Here is a 17,606-nt window from a genome sequence, read left to right on the forward strand (position 1 = left end):
ATTCCAACCAGATTCAAAATTTGTTATCATTATAGAACAATTAAGAAAACCAAAATTATACTTAACGCTGGAAGGGGTGCATGCCATTTGCGCAAAACTGACCGTGGAATACCGTGACATAATCGCAAAAGTGCAGGTTACCGCAGAGTACCGCAAATGAATGTGATAAATTAATCATACAGTACAAGTGTCTACATGGCTCTAAACTCTATGGCAAAAAAAAAAAAAATCGTTTGTAAAAGGAAGATTGACTATCATAAACTTATCAAGCAGTCTTTTAATTTATGAATTTACGAATGCACTCGTATGGTACTGATGTGGCTGCACTGATGCACAGTATTACGAACACAGCCTATATGGTGCTGGTATGACAGCACTGCTGAACAGTAGATATTGCCGGTGTAACAGTTTACGTAGTCATTCTTCAATGTGTCAGTACTAGTGCCAGCATGGAGCTTGTGAAAGCAATGACCAACCATGGAGTGCAGTGCGTAGTATGGGATAATTTTAAATACCGTAGACAACGAGTAATGAGTACGGGAAATACAGTACATCGTGACGGTACACTGTGTAGCTACATTACAGACTAACTCAGAAAACAATGAAGTTGTGTTTACAAGAGGTGAACATACCCATGAAAGTGAAAGCGAATAGTGTATCGAATGTCATATAATTTTTTGCTATTTGCTTTACGTCGCACCGACACAGATAGGTCTTATGGCGACGATGGGATAGGAAAGGCCTAGGAGTGGGAAGGAAGCGGCCGTGGCCTTAATTAAGGTATAGCCCCATCATTTGCCTGGTGTGAAAATGGGAAACCACGGAAAAACATCTTGAGGGCTGCCGACCGTGGGGTTCGAACCAACTATCTCCCGGATTCAAGCTCATAGCTGCGCAACCCTATCCGCACGGCTAACTCGCCCGGTAAAGTCATATAATTAGATATAGTTGTAAACGCATAGCTGCAGAGGACCTGACTACGCAATCACGAAAAATTATTCGTGAGGAACTAAGTAAAATTCGAATAATATTCACAAAGGAAATAACAGTATTCGTACATCAATGTACAGAGAACGAAGAAAATTTCTACCACTTTTACCTCGTTCTGCTGACGAGACACTAGCACAATTAAATGTGTTAAATATTTTAAATAACAGACATGAGAAATTTTGTTATGAAAATCTTAACAACAAAATGGTTTTCCTTACGTGTGAAAAAATGTATTTCTTCATGCAATAATTCTAATACCATATTAACAGATGGGCATTTTATGTGAGCCCAAAGCATTTTTATCAGATGTATATCATTCACTCATATATAAATGTTTGATACATTCAACTTATATTTTGTTTACCTTTATCAGAAAGTGTTAAATGAATGAAAAGATGTTGAAAGGTATTCGCCTGTTATGTAAGAACAATTCTAACACTGAATATATAATTTTCGACTGTGAATTAGCCCCTCTAACCGCTGTCAGAAATGTGTTTCCGAACGCGCTTCTTACATGTTGCAGCTTTCATTTGGGACAGGCCTGGCTCCGGAAAATTGTAAACATCGGTCTGAAACGTGAATATATGAATAATAGCTTAGAATAAGGACAACATCTAAAATATTTCTTTGGTTTGAAGATATACCTCCACATACCGTAGGTGATGGTTTTGTTGAATTGCACAGCATAATTCATGATAATCCCCAAGTTAATGTTTTCGTCGAGTATGCAGTGGAGGTTTCTCCCATTGACCATTGGAGCAATGAACCTCCATACTCTGTGCCTTTACATTGTTTTACTCGTTGATTCCCCTGGCCACGAACACATTTGAAATACGCGCCCAAGCAACTTGTGATGTGGCAATGTTCCCAGCACACACTAGTAAACACATGGGGCATATCTGGTATTGCACTCCCACAGATGTGCGTCAGTTTGTGGGTTGGGGGATGAGCGTGGACAGGAGGAGGTGCTGAACGGTAGGCAAGGGGTTACAGGAGGTAAGACGTGAGCTGGAGCAGAGGTGTGTTGAATATGAGGATAGGGGGCATGCGGAAAAGCTATATTACGCACCTAGCAAAAGGGAGTTCCGCGCGGCGAGGTTCCTTCTGGCTGCTATTGGTCTTGATCAGGTAAACCAACTATTAAAGCATTTTAAAAAAAATAACAGACGACGTATACAGTTATTATAATGCCACGACATAGTAGCTAGAAGAGTGCCACGTGCAACCTCTAGGTCAGGGCCTCTCAGGGTGCATGCGGGTGGTGCATGCACTGTGCACGGTGCAAAAGACGTCTTGGCTTGGTTGACCAGAGTGCAGACCCCCCACTCCTCGATTTGGAGCAATAGCGCTTACTCTCTCTTTCCTCACGCCTGTCTCGCTCGCTCCGCCTGTCTCCCTCTGCCCCACTTTCGCCGTAGCGCTCCAAATCCGGGCTGACTTGAGCCGGGTATAGGCGAGTTGAGCCGAGCTTAGCCGAGTAGCCCAGAGACGAAGCGTTGATCCGAGCCATGCCGAGCGGCAGCGATGCACAGTGCACGGAGCTCTTGCGCCTCTATCTGCACGCGTGAGATTTTGGGCGTTTGAGAGGCCTTGCTCTAGGTGGAACTTTATATCACGAACTGTTGAAGCAGTTTATGAGAACAAGAAATCCTCCATTGAATGCCTTGAAGAAATAAATCAACGTCTCGACAAGGTACAGCAATACTACAGGCAAGGGGATTGCGCCTTAAACTAGAACATCCTACATTTCAGTTTTGGTTGTCTGTATTTCATTTAATAATGTCACATCTTGATATGTTATACAACCAGTTGCAGACCCAGACGAAATTAAAAAGCCAGTTTATAATTTTGAATGTGTCGCTTTCCACGGCGTATGATAAAATGACCCAACCAGTAAGAAAATACGTACAGATACATGCATCTCCAAGAAAGTGGCAGCCAAGGAAATTTGCGATACAATTATTCTCCAGGCCACGGAACGTTTTCAGTTCACAATCATCTTCTTGCGGCGAACTTGTTTCATGCTGAAAGTTTTGAAATGTATGAAAAGCAGTTCCCATTTGTTACTTTGAAGAAAGAGTGTGGAGTTTATTATTTTATTGATCAAAATAAACTTAAAACGGAACTGGAAATTCTACACATGAGAGTAGATGGTTGTTCTGTGCACGGTGCTGTACACTTTTTTTTAAACTTTTGCTTCAAAATTATTTAGTAAGTAATAAAATGACTGAAACTCATCATAACGGTCCTGATGACAACATCGGAAGCTCAACGTTGAGAAGGATAAAGACTTTCTTACGTAGTTCAATGCGTAACGAAATACTGACTGTTCTTGCAATGCTCTCGATTGAAAAGGAATTAGTTATGGGTATGGAGGGTTTTAAATAATCTGTCATAGACAAATTTTCTGCCATGAAAGAGGGAAGAATGGACTTCATGTACAAGCAGTCTGCATAGGTGGGTGTATAATTTATTGAAATTATTGTTGCGTGATTTATAATGTAGCTTTGTAGCTTCCTCGACGAGATCCATAATCTGTGTTTTGATTTCCAATATTGAACCCCCATAGTCGAGAGCCACCAGCCGCCACTGCGAGTATGTATTCGAAAACTACATCACTGAAGTCGTCAAATTTACATCGGTGTTATGGGCTAGTTGTCCTTCAAGCGATCCCTGAACGACAAATGGGACTGAGTCTTTCCCTCACATTTCAAAAAAGCAATTTAATGAATCATGTCCATCTGTTTATATGCTGAATGCAATGCTTAAGGAATTCCAGAGTGAAATATATACCTCTATCACTTATTTGCAGAAGATCAAAGTTAGGAAACATATCATACAGAAACACGCAAAACACGCATGCAACATGGATCTCTGGAAAAATTATTCAGCTGGTACAATATCGTTACAACAGTACACCAAAATTTTGGGAGACCGCTACCAGCCACAACAGGTCTGAAGAAAATGAGTGTCATGACGAATCCTTTGGAGAATGCAGCGGAAGCCACACCTCTAGTGTAATGTAAGCCTTAATGTTCATTTGCGCCACTGGTATGTTAAATTTTGCGGTACTGTAACCATGCCCATTTTCGTTAATGCAATGTACGTTTGCGGAAAAGTGCTGCACCGGCTGGAAGAAATGCACTGCTCTCTGACAAACTTATAATGGGATATTGAAAAACTGAATGCAATCCGACTCACTGACTGAATGGTCAGTATTGAGGTCTTCGGTTCAGATTCCCGGCGGATCGGGGATTTTAACCGCGTATGATTAATTCTTCAGGCTCGGGATCTGGGTATTTGTTCCACCACTTTCCTCTTCATATTCAGACAACACACCACACTACCAACCACCACATGAACACGGAATAGTGATTACATCCCTCAATATAGGGTTGTATAAGGAAAGGCAACCGGTCGTAAAACAGGACCAAATCCATACCTGCTGTGCGGTTGGCACCCACAACCTCAAAAATGTGGGGAAAAGCGGTGATAAAAGAAGATTAAACTGAACGAACCATTTAATCTCACATCTGAGGTTTGCGATCTTTTAAAACCGTATTGTTTACCTCCCAGTTACATTTTCCGTGTACTGTCTTGAGTTATTCGTTGAATGGGACAGTGAAATATAATGTGCAACTTCAGAAGTTAGCTTGAAGTTTCAGCAATATTGCATCGATTCATCTCTATCACAGTGCTGCCTAGATGAGACGCTTCAGCCGACGGATGCGAGTTCGATTTAACCTCAGCAAGTCAAAAATAATAGAAACTAAATTTCCAGTTCTTGAAGGCTACATGGCCTTGAGTTTCAACCAGCCTACACCAAAACTGAGTGAAAGGTACATTCCTGAGGAATAGGGGGCCAGAGAAAACCTAACCACTCTATTCTACAATGCGCCGAAGTTACCGAATGTGGAAACGTTCAAATTCTACTCCATCAAGGGTCTTTATTGTCTATAAGAAGAAGGCTAAGCTTTACAGTTTTGTATCTCTATGAGAAGTAACATTAACTCATATTTAGCAGTGTCATTTTAAAAGTTCCTATTACTCTTGAAATTACGGGTTTCATTAAATTCCTTCTCCGTGTTTGCAGCGTAGAATGCTTGTCGTTATCATCGTAAGTTAGATTAATTTTCAAAGCCTCAACATGCCATTCTACCATGGTGTAAAACTGAGTATTCATTATTCTTGACGGACAGCGCTCTAGAATATGCTGGAAATCTTCTAGAAATCATTTCTTTGCCTTGCTGAGTCCCTATAGTTCAAAAGGAACGATAAACGTAATTTGAACAAATGTTCGGTCATATACCTATATATTGTACCAAGAAGGCATAGGCCCTGGCACATACGAGTTATAAATCTTTATTCATGAGCGAACGGCTATGTTACAATGCATAAACAGCTGTGCGAGAGAATGTTCTGGTTCTCACTGCACTGCGTGAGGAGACCGCATGAGTGGAGCAAGGTCAAGTGACGTCAGCACTGCCTTTAGCTTACCTCCCCTTAGAATTCTCTCGAAACCATTTTTAAGCTTCTGAACGACAGGACCAACAAATATGAGACCATCACTAAATTGTAGCCTATGTTTTAAAAGTGCAACCCTGCAAATTTAAGATTAATCCGTCCAGTAGTTTCCACGATATAACAAGTAGAAGTTTGGGAAGTGTTATCACCTCTCCATCACTTGACTCAGAGCGCTGCTCGCAGCCGGATATAAATAGGTCAACGAACCGAGGTTATAGCCAGTGTGTGTACCTTAAACTCTACGATTATGACAGAACGACAGTATTCTCCAACGCGCTCCGCGAAGACGTAGAATTCACACTCGAGCACTTTGAAAGTGTGCGAAAACGTTGCAAGAAAAGTTTCTACCGCGTCGTGACGAATGGAATGTTATACAATTTTCTCCGATTAAATCCTCATTTTATAATATTTAGGAGTGTGTTAACTGTCTGAAGTTACAATAGAAATTGTGAATTTAAGTGTAACTGGGAATAAATAGGCTTCTGATAAGCTCACCTGCATACACCCAGCGTAAGTGGGTAGGGTCTGACACATCCCACTCTGACGAGTCTATTGTCAGACCTAAGACGAAACGCTGGTTAATAGAGCAAACGCCTGAAAAGCCTTACATCTGATATGTTTTTGATATGCTCTATTGGTGAAAAATATCTGATTCCCTCCATGGGAATTTAGATTTTTCCATATTGTGGGCTTTGTCATTTTCACGTAATTCTGAACTTTTTCATTGACTGTGACAGTATTCTAAGGCATTGCGTGCGTAAAACTAAACTTGAACTTTTAATGATTCTGAGACACATTTCTCCTATACTAGTCCAATTGTGAACTGTGTGAGATACTATTCCACTAAACATTCAACAAATAACAAGGCTAAATGTGACTATTTTTTCGTGCATTTTCTCGAAATTTCGATTACTACTACGAGAAATTAACTGAATATTAGGAACTTTTTATGGCAATATTAAGTCGTACGGACTCGTGATATGCAAATTCAGTCTTAAAATCTTCTTAATCTAAGAACAGTATTATTCCAGAGACTGTTGTAGAGGTCTTATTAATTACAGTTTTCTTTTCAAGTGTTTTATGGACTGTGATGATTATTCTACGGTCGAACCTAAGACATAATCAGTGACTATTATGAACTGTGACAGTGTTCAATCCTTATTTTACAAACTGTGTGTGTAAAAACTGTGTTTTCCGTTTTGAAAACGATTGTAAGTCATTACTTCATTAACCTGACTTACAAATCATACTGTAGCATAGACTGTGATACTCTAAGTCACGTATTCGGCATCGTAAAACAAACGTGAGAATACAAACTGTGCATTGAGACTTGTGTCAGTGTATAATGCCAATCTTAATGATAATTGAGAGCTCTATAGTGCCAATTGGACTTTCTGGGTTCCGACATTATCCCTAAAAGAACATCGGAAATCTTTGCAAAGTGTTGTGAGATTCTGCTGCGTCGAACGTCATTTCCAGCGTGGGATTAACTTGGTTACATCGATCATGGTACCCATCGAGGGACGTCGACGAGGGATAATAACGTGGTATCTTCAGTGAACGGACTTGTCACGCTGCTGGTGCTGAGTTCGAGTCTTGGCTGCACTCTGCAGAAAGTTCCAGTCACCAAGCCGCAGGACAGCATTTCACCAACCCTTATAAGCATATTCCAGGTGATTTTCTTATATTTTGAGTGAGTAATTCCACTTAGACACTAACTGACTTTTAACAAAGCACTCAGTTAATCATAGTGCTCCATCCAACAACAGAAAAGTGCTTCGTGTGAATTTCAGCTTGCTATTCATAATAATTCAAGAAGGCTTCATGTCTTGCTTTTGAACTGTAATTCATCTTTAAAATCTTTTATAACTTGAAGTAATTTCACGTAGATAGGTCTGCAAGTGCACTATTTTATTTTCTTGCAAAATCAACTTAGATGAACTGTAGGAGTATCCAGCAAGTGTGTGTTAATATTAGGTTTAAAAATATTAGAAAGATTGTAGGTTTGCATCACAAGTGATGGACTTCATGAAATTCTTTGTGCAAAATGTTATGGTGGTATTTGAATCCATTTATGAGATCATAGATGAACTGTAGGGTTGATTGCAAATTTAATATTGATGACTCCACTGCAGGGTGATTTTCATGAATATTTTTAATAAATGTTGTCAACACTTGGGTTGAGGGGGAAAAATGACTGAAAATGGGGTTGAATTCTGTTTATTAGGATACTGATATCTGAAAAACTGAAGATGTTAAAGACGTGAACATTAGTGTTTGGAATGTTTTCGGAAATCCACTTAAAGGGGAGGGGGTGAATTTAAAAATTAGTTGAATTATTTGTATGAAGATACTATTATCTCGAAAACGAAACATGTTGCAGACGTGAGAATTAATATTTGGAATCTGCTTTAAAAGTAAAGAAACGCGTATTCCCTTGATTTCCGATATTTTAATGAAGGGGGGTGAAGGAATTGAAAAAATAATTGAATTAATTGTATGAGGATACATCTAATAAAAACTAAAGTCGTTACAGACGTGAAAATTGGTATTTGGATCTCCTTTAAGAACAAAGAAAAACGCATTTTTGGGGGAAATCATTTTGGATGCGGGGCTGAAAAGGAGTTGAATTCCTTTTACGGGGACACATATCTCAAAAACTGAAAATGTTACAGTCGTGATAACAGGTATTTAGAATATACTTTACTAATAAAGAAACAAGTATTTTTTCCGGGAAAAATCACTTAACGGGAGGGGGTGTGAAAGAAGTGGAAAAAGTGAATTAATTTCATGGGGATACTTATATCTCGTAATTGAAGCTAACAGACGTGAACATTGGTATTTGGTATCTTCTTTAAACATAAAGAAACTCTTCTTCTTTGGGGGGTGGGACGGCTGATTCAATTTAACTGCGGTGGGGTGAAAAAGGTGTTGTGACCAATTGATTTTACTGTTCATAATGTACTTGATTCTGATCATAACCCGATCATTTTTAATCTTTCCTGGGTTCGTTTTCAAGAGACATTTTTCCTTTGGAGAATTTAATGTTAGATTACTGTAGATTCTCCTAGCATACAAATATAAATGTAAACACCTTTGAAATAAACGATAGGAATGATATTGACCGTGCAATTGTTCACCTCTATAATAAGGTCAATAATGCACGAAGTATATCATTCGTATCGCCAGAAATCCCGCGCAATTGCCTACGCGCGACAATGGTGCTGGTCACATTTTCAGCAATGACAATGGCAGCAAAGATAATTTACCGCCAAGTAGCGGTCTTGCATCTTGCTGTGGTGTCCATAATAATAATAATAATAATAATAATAATAATAATAATAATAATAATATTCTGGACCTTAGTCAAAATGTGCGGACCACGCTGGAAACGGGACCTCGCCGGGTAATGACTACGAATGCTGTCCGGCCGGGGGTTCAGTTCCGCCAAGGCACCCAAGAGGACACAACGCCGGATCTCCTAAAGGACTTGATCAGTATTAAAAGTTCCTATAGGAAAAGATGGCAAAGGGTTAGGGACTCAATTGACCGGGCGGAATACCTGGACCTAGCCTGGGAAGTACGAAATCTATTGCTGGAAAGAAATATTGAAAAATGGGAGGAACTTTATCGTAATCTCTCAGAAAACGAGTCAGATCGCAAATTTCGGCATTAAGCATTCATTTATAAGTTTCAGTACAATACCGTAGCGAAGCACGGGTATCTTGCTAGTCGTTTAATAAACTAGTTTATATTCAGCTCCTCTTGCCATTTCATCCTGTTCTAACTTCTTCATACCTATGCAAATCAGAATCGTTACTGATCGGTATAATTTTCAAAGAGTGAAAGACATTTAATTCTTTTATTCTAAATGTTTGTCTCGGTTTTCCAAATAGACAGAAATATTAGAGATTAAATGTTCGCTGCATCTTCCTTTCATTTCTGGCAGAATTATTGAATTTCTTTGGAATGAAATGAAAACATATGGACTATTACTCTTCCCCATCGACGTATTATACAACTGGAAGCCTGATGCTTTCCAATTGTCAATTACGAAGCATTTTATTTTACCAGATGACAGTGTACAGCGGATCTATCTTGGGCGATCTATCGCCGAAGTTCAATTAATTTAGTCGAGTCAAATGAGGCACCAGAAACGACAACGTACGACGTGGAGTTTGGATCTTATTTTCCATCCTTCAAAAATCCGATTACCTCTAGTGTGTTTTAACACACGAACTTGGGATCCGGGGTCGAGCACTCCACCACTGATCCACAGAGGATGCTTATTAAACAGGTATCACTTTACAACAATACTGAAGGTGGAGAATCGAAATAGTCTCCATATATCGAAAGAGTATGCCACAACAGAAGTACAGTAGTTCCATAGGACATTTTATACTGTATGCAAGGGAACTAATGATCTACGGCTGATACTATATATCGACCTAGTATTTATTCCCCCTTTTTTGTTTTTGTAAATAACATTCCATAGAAAAGAGCACTTTCTTAATTCGAAACGTACTGTATCTTGCAGTACTGTTATATTACCAGAAATGAAATGGCGTATGACTTTTAGTTCCGGGAGATCCCAGGACGGGTTCGGCTCGCCAGGTGCAGGTCTTTTGATTTGTCTCCCGTAGGCGCCCTGCGCTTAGTAATGAGGATGAAATGATGATGACGACAACACATAACCCCAGTCCCCGTGCCAGGGAAAGTAACCAATGATTGTTAAAATTCCCGACGCTGCCGGGAATCGAACCCGGGACCCCTGTGCCCAATTTGCCATGGAGCCGGTACACCAGAAATGTATTTGTATAACATCAGTTAGAATATCAATACAACGAAGATAATTATTAGAAATGCAAATTTAGATAGGGCAGATAATAAGTTAGGTCTCATCTTAATATCATTGTTCCATTGAAGTCTGTAATTTATTGAGAAATACTCTAAAATTCTATGAACACTCTTGCATGGCCAAGCTGTGGTGTGCTGCATGCTATAGACCAATCTAATAAATCTCCGATAAGGAAAGCCATGATGAAGATGAGACATGCACATTGCTGGCTAGGGACACTACATTATCAGATGACCACACACTTCGTGTTATTCCTTCATTCAATATTTAAAACGTAGACGCCAGGAAGAGGTAGCCTATACAAAGTAATTCTCACCGGTTGTTGCATCAGTCAAATTGTTTGTGGATTCATTATTTATTCATATGTAGGGTCTTGTTCTTGAGCCAGGTCATTAAAAGCACCTCGGTAACCCACTTTAAGCAAATATACGCTTAAGATACAGATATTCAATTATTATACAAGTGCAGACAAAGTATCACATTAAACATAGTAGTCATAATATATTTTTTGGTTTTACGCACTTCTAACTGCTTTTCTATCATAAATCTACTGACACGAGCCTGACTTATACAGCATTAGCACCTTGAAATACCACTCGATTACCCCAGGATTGAGCCCATCAACATGAGCTCAGAAGAAACAGAAGTTAATTGTAAACAAAAAATCCTTGATTATCACTATGTCGCGAGTGGTTGAAGTCTTGAAATGCCATTTTTTCGCGTAGTAGTTTTCATATACTTCTTAAATCAGAAATATATTTTAAAATAATTTCAGTTTTACGCCCCAGTTTAGTTTATTTGGTTTCAATTTATTGTAGAGAATATTTTTTTTTTGCTATTGGCTTTACGTCGCACCGACACAGGTAGGTCTCACGGCGACGATGGGGACAGGAAAGGGCTAGGACTGGGAAGGAAGCGGCCGTGGCCTTAATTAAGGTACAGCCCCAGCATTTGCCTGGTGTGAAAATGGGAAACCACGGAAAACCATCTTCAAGGCTGCCGACAGTGGGGTTCGAACCCACTGTCTCCCGAATACTAGAGACTGGCCGCACTTACGCGACTGTAGCTATCGAGCTCGGTATGTGGAGAATAATAGAAACCATCCAGTATCAGATAAAAACTGATAGCAATAAATCATTTCTCATCCAGGGCATTTGACATTTAGACTGATCGTAATGGTGAAAGTCCAATTGCAACGGCAGAGTCTCATTTATATTATTCTTCATTAACTATTTATTTGCTTATTTTTCCCAAATAGAAAAAATGAATAAATAGAAAGGAATCATTAAATATAGCTCTGTATTTGCTTCAAAACGATACATAAGAAACGAATGTTGTTTCGCAGTAATGCTTGAACTCTAATTTGTACTGGTTTGCTCTTGCTACACGGAAGTGGAACATTCACCGCCTTCTTGCCAGGGAGGCCTTGGTGCGAAACCAATCTAATGCATGTGGGATATTTGAAATGAAATTTCACGCCCTGCGACTCGGATTCCACGTGAATAAGGAGATCCCTGCGTTTTTCTAACGATATGAAAAAACAAGAAAAACTACATGCTTGCTTCTGCGTGTTATTAGTTCACGTTCAGACTGCAAGTGATGTGATGTAGTCATCTAATCTAGGAACTTCCATGTATTACTCTATGCAAGTATTGCAGTTTGTATGACATCACTGTCAAGCAGGTTGTATCGAGAACCATAATAAGGTTGTGAACTATGGACATCTTACACCAGATTCTCTATATTTGGGGTGAGATACGGAAATACAGTAGTTGCTTCAGTACACGTACATTCAGAGACATAGTCTGTTTCACCTAAAGGGAATTCAGAACATTTCATTACAAGCTTTTAAATAATTTTGAGTATCTTTCCGAATTTCACTTGACTATTAAGCTATGGAACCAATAATTTTTTCCTGAAATTCGAACTGTTTGAACGTGAGTTTCCATTTTAAAAACAACATTTCTGTTGACCGTGATTCGACCCACCGGAGAATTGATGAGGCTGGTGAGGAAGTCAGTCCGGCATCACGGCCACTGCACGAAATTCCAAAGGATCCCAGGGCACAGATACGGTTTCCTCAACAACTGCGAGGTAATTACAATGGTCCAACCTAGAGCACAGATGGAACTTCAGATTATAGGATTCTCTGCTTCATCCCACTAATTGCGAATTCACTTACTGAGAATCTAGATGTAAATAACTTTCTTGTGAAGCTACTGTAGAATGTATATAATTACTTGGGTACTTAAACTTTTATCATCCAAGTCGTAAGATTTTTTAAGTAGTATAGTATTCTACATAAAACATAAAATCACATGTTTTAAGGAATATAACAACCTAAACTATGTTACATTTATATCATTTGAATCAATGTCGAAATACACTGTAGGTTGCATTTGGGAGGATGTTTGTTCGAATGTTACTGTCGACAGCCCTGATGATGGTTTTCCGTGGTTTCCTATTTAAACACCAGGAAAATGCTGAGGCTGTACGTATATCAGGGCCACAATCGCTTTCTTCTCAGCCGTGCCCTACTCTATCATAATCATAGGACCTGTCTGTGTCGATGGGACATAAAGCAATATAACTTATATACATACTGTAACAGGAACGCCCGTACTTTAGCTTTATCGGAGAGCAAGGGTTGGCGGCAGGGCGTGTACGATCCATGCTAGGAACGACAGAGAGAAGTGTACTTGAAAACGTTCTTTTGAAATATAAGTCTTTGTTTATTCAAGTTAGACAAGAAATATATCACTTTTACAGATGTGAAGGATGGATTTGAGAAAGTCTAAACAGTGACGCTGTCTCTCGGCATTGGCGTCGGCTATATCCCGCGTTGCCGGACTCCTTCCCTCTCACTGCATCTCCTCTCAGCACCATGGCACCACGTTATCATGTTATCCCACGACACTTGACAGGACTTGAAGATCCGATGAGAATTGGGATCGAACCCGGGAGTCTGAGGCCTGATGATTGATTACGTGCAATATGGAATTATTGATTTATAATTTAATTCCATTTTGGTCGCATGAAATGAGTAAAAAGTGTATAGGCATCGCACAGAATGTCAATGAGATCTACGTAGTACGGCACTTCTTTACTGCACTGCACATTTTGCGAATCAGTACCTTCACTGAATATTAATACTCAACACAGTTCGTAGAATTTACCAGTTCCACAGTTCCTAATGAAAGAAGACTAACACAGTTCAACTTAGATGAAATGATTGTCCTTCGGTGCACTGATATAGTGCACCAAGCCTACTTAGCGAACACAGTTCAATAACCTAGAGTCTATTATGTCACTGAGACACAATCTCATTAAGATAAATTCTGTTATTAAAGCACAGATTTTACGAAATAAATTCCGCCACTACGGCACAGACTCATGAAAACACATTCAGTTATTAAAGCAGAGTTTTTACGAAATAATGATACAGCTTGTTGTGAGAATCTGACCTGAGTCAAATGGTCTCGTTTGTAACTGAACTATAACTTCCCGGAATATGTACAATAACACGACGATGAACTAATATGTGCCGAGTCCGCCCAGTTTATGCAAGTTTATATGAAGGATATGAAAGGGTGATTGGTAAATGTGGGGAAGATATGGAAGCTAATGGGAATGGGAAGCGTTTGCTGGGCTTCTGTGCTAGTATGGGTTTAGCTGCTACGAATACATTCTTCAAGCATAAGGCTATTCACCGCTACACATGGGAGGCTAGGGGTACCAGATCCATAATAGACTATATCTTAACAGAATTTGAATTCAGGAAATCTGTTAGGAATGTACGAGTTTTTGGCGGATTTTTCGATGATACAGACCACTATCTGATCTGTAGTAAACTAAGTATCTCTAGGCCTAGGGTAGAGAAAGTGAAATCTGTCTGCAAACGAATAAGGGTAGAAAGTCTCCAGGACGAGGAAATTAGACAGAAGTACATGAATATGATTAGTGAGAGGTTTCGAACAGTAGACAGTAAGCAGGTTCAGGATATAGAAAGTGAATGGGTGGCATACAGGGATGCTGTAATAGAAACAGCAAGGGAATGCCTAGGAGCAATTGTGTGTAAAGATGGGAAAAGGCGAACATCTTTGTGGAATGATGAAGTGAGAGCAGCCTGTAAACGTAAAAAGAAGGCTTATCAGAAATGGCTCCAAACAAGGGCAAAAGCAGACAGCGATTGGTACGTAGATGAAAGAAACAGAGCGAAACAAATAGTTGTTGAATCCAAACATAAGTCATGGGAAGATTTTGGTAATAACCTGGAAAGGCTAGGTCAAGCAGCAGGAAAAACTTTCTGGACAGTAATAAAGAATCTTAGGAAGGGAGGGAAAAAGGAAATGAACAGTGTTTTGAGTAATTCAGGTGAACTCATAATAGATCCCAGGGAATCACTGGAGAGGTGGAGGGAATATTTTAAACATCTTCTCAATGTAAAAGGAAGTCATCATGGTGGTGTTGCAAACAGCCAAGCTCATGGGGAGGAGGAAAAGGATCTTGGTGAAATAATGCTTGAGGAAGTGGAAAGGATAGTAAATAAACTCCATTGTCATAAGGCAGCAGGAATAGATGAAATTAGACCTGAAATGGTGAAGTACAGTGGGAAGGTAGGGATGAAATGGCTTCATAGAGTAGTAAAATTAGTGTGAAGTGTTGGTAAGGTACCTTCAGATAGGACAAAAGCAGTAATTGCACCTATCTATAAGCAAGGGAACAGGAAGGATTGCAACCAGTACGAGACAAATCTAAAACACAGTTTACATTGAAGAGACATACAGCATATTTGAGAAGAATCATAAAGTTAACAGATATCCATTACTGATTTTTCAATATTTAGCTTATATTGTACGCTTCTACAACTATATGGAAGGAATGCTAGACGCCATGAGCACAGTAGAAACTCATAAATGTGTACTACGTAGTAAGCTTCATTCATATTAAGTTTTTACGTCTGGACTCAATAACCATGGCGAAATTTGCATTATCATCAATCAGCAAGATGTATGCACGCTTCTACACGAAAGCTACCTCTCTGTGGAAGGAAGCATAGATAAAGCAGACGGAAGTAGACCAAGTACATCTCAAGCAAACAACCATGGTCCAGCTTTTCTGTTTTCTGTAGCGCGTTATGAAGTAAAGAATGTAGAAATAGATCGTAGAATTTTGGTATTATAAGTGCAATGAAACTCTACCCTTCTAATAGTGATAAAGAAAGTAATCTTTTACGGATGGCAGGATGGTGTCCAAAAACTACTAACAACTGGATGATTAATGAGGATGGTACAAATTCAGCTATGTTATAATTCAAACATGGTCTCTGCTTTGCCAGTTATAATCAACGTAAAACAAGAGCTAATTCTGATCCGTGATCGAAGTGATTACAATTCCCTTAAAGCAGGAGAATCACTGGGGGTCTTTAAAATTACTCTTCAACTGTTAAAGTGGTCGTTCTCGTTATACTACTAGAAGTGATAACTCCTCTATAAGACCTAGAGTTGACGCCTAGGAACGTGGTTCGACGACCGGTTGCTGTCAACATTGCAACGTGGTACCATGGTATGCTGCTGCCTATGGAGGATCGTGGTGCCATGGTTCGTTGCTATTTTCTGGGGATCACGGTACCATGGTTCCTTGCTACCTTCGGGAGATCGTGGTGCCATTGTCTGAGAGCTGCCTGAATGATCACGTTAGGAGACAACACCACTGAAACCACCACGATATACAATGACTTTTATTGAATAAAATTCACTTCAGAAGAGGACTTTTAACTCATTTTAGACAGGACCTCTCTCTACTTTGCTCTAGGTCATCACCAATTGCGCCCTGCGATAATAATAATAAACTTTACCGAAAGGAACTAGCCGAACATGTTCTATAAAATAACCTTCTGGTACACATAAAAAAGTTATACATCAACTGTGTATTTTACATGTAATTAATCTCATAATAGAACCGTATTGAGGACAACTGTTAATAATACAACAACTACCACTCTACTGCCCTCTCATGCGACACCCCCTCCACGAATACCCGACCCGCCTAAGGAATCGGTCACCCCTCCTCCTCACATGACTCACTCCCCGCCTCTACGTATACATACATACAATACTAGAAGCAGCAATAAGGTTACTCGCCAGTTTGATTCGCGCAGCCAACGTTAGCGAACACCTCACACTAGTCCCAAGGGTAAGCCTCTTTTTTTTTCATTATAACATAATTTTATTTTTCCTCCCTTTTCTTTCTTTCCAGATTTCTAACTCCAATTGTGCCATAATCTGCTCCATTCATCTCTGGTTTGCAGGAACTCTCCCTACTTTCAAGTTATAGTTACTCAACGAGTCCACATTGGTGTCCTACGTTGTATAAGATTAATTCTACTGCTAGCGTGTAAATACGGACTAGTTCAACTGGTATTTCCTTCTGGCATTGTGTTGGCTCTCCTACAGAATTCCTAACTACTGAAGTTCACGTCATTTTAACCTTAGTTTCGTCGCCATGCGCCTTTTAACTGACTCAGTTTGACTCGTACTATTCAATAAACTCTATTTCAACTTTTGTTTTGCTCAATTTAAGAACTCCATAGTCAATAATTAATCCACGCTTCACGCATTGACATATATTTTAAGATCCATTATATCTATATCTTTTTACTTTAACAACCTCATGTTTGTTTTAACTTTATAGACTACCATCGTTTCAAAGTATTCCTCTGCATACTTGCTGTTAATCTGTACATATTGCTATAATTTCATGTCTAATGTTATCATTTTACTTTTTATTATGGCATTGTCACTCTTTTAACAATTTTTATCATTCAGTTCAGGGCCCTGACCTAATCTTTGTAAATTAAGGCTGATGATGTTCGCTATGTCGAACGAAACATGTTCCTTTATTTAAGACACGTCATGATTATTTTATAATGCAATGAGTAATATAATGTATTGAGTAGGTGGTTGTTATTAAAAGGATTTAATCAACTGTGTATGCCATAAAATCATTCCTCATAGACCTAAGTTGACATAATGCGAATCACCACGTCCATTGAACTGTCTAAAATTGTAAACAAATTCGTGTATAGCTCCATCTATCGCAAGCACACCCATTTCGCTTAATGTCGGTGAGGCAGTTACACGTGTACCTTCGTTCAGCCAAGAGTGTAGGACTTTCGCAGTCAGTGTATGGACGTCCTGCGATTGCAAGACGACGGATACCAACGTTTGATCTC

The sequence above is a fragment of the Anabrus simplex genome, chromosome 2 (genome assembly GCF_040414725.1).
Source record: "Anabrus simplex isolate iqAnaSimp1 chromosome 2, ASM4041472v1, whole genome shotgun sequence".
Classification (NCBI taxonomy): domain Eukaryota; kingdom Metazoa; phylum Arthropoda; class Insecta; order Orthoptera; family Tettigoniidae; genus Anabrus; species Anabrus simplex.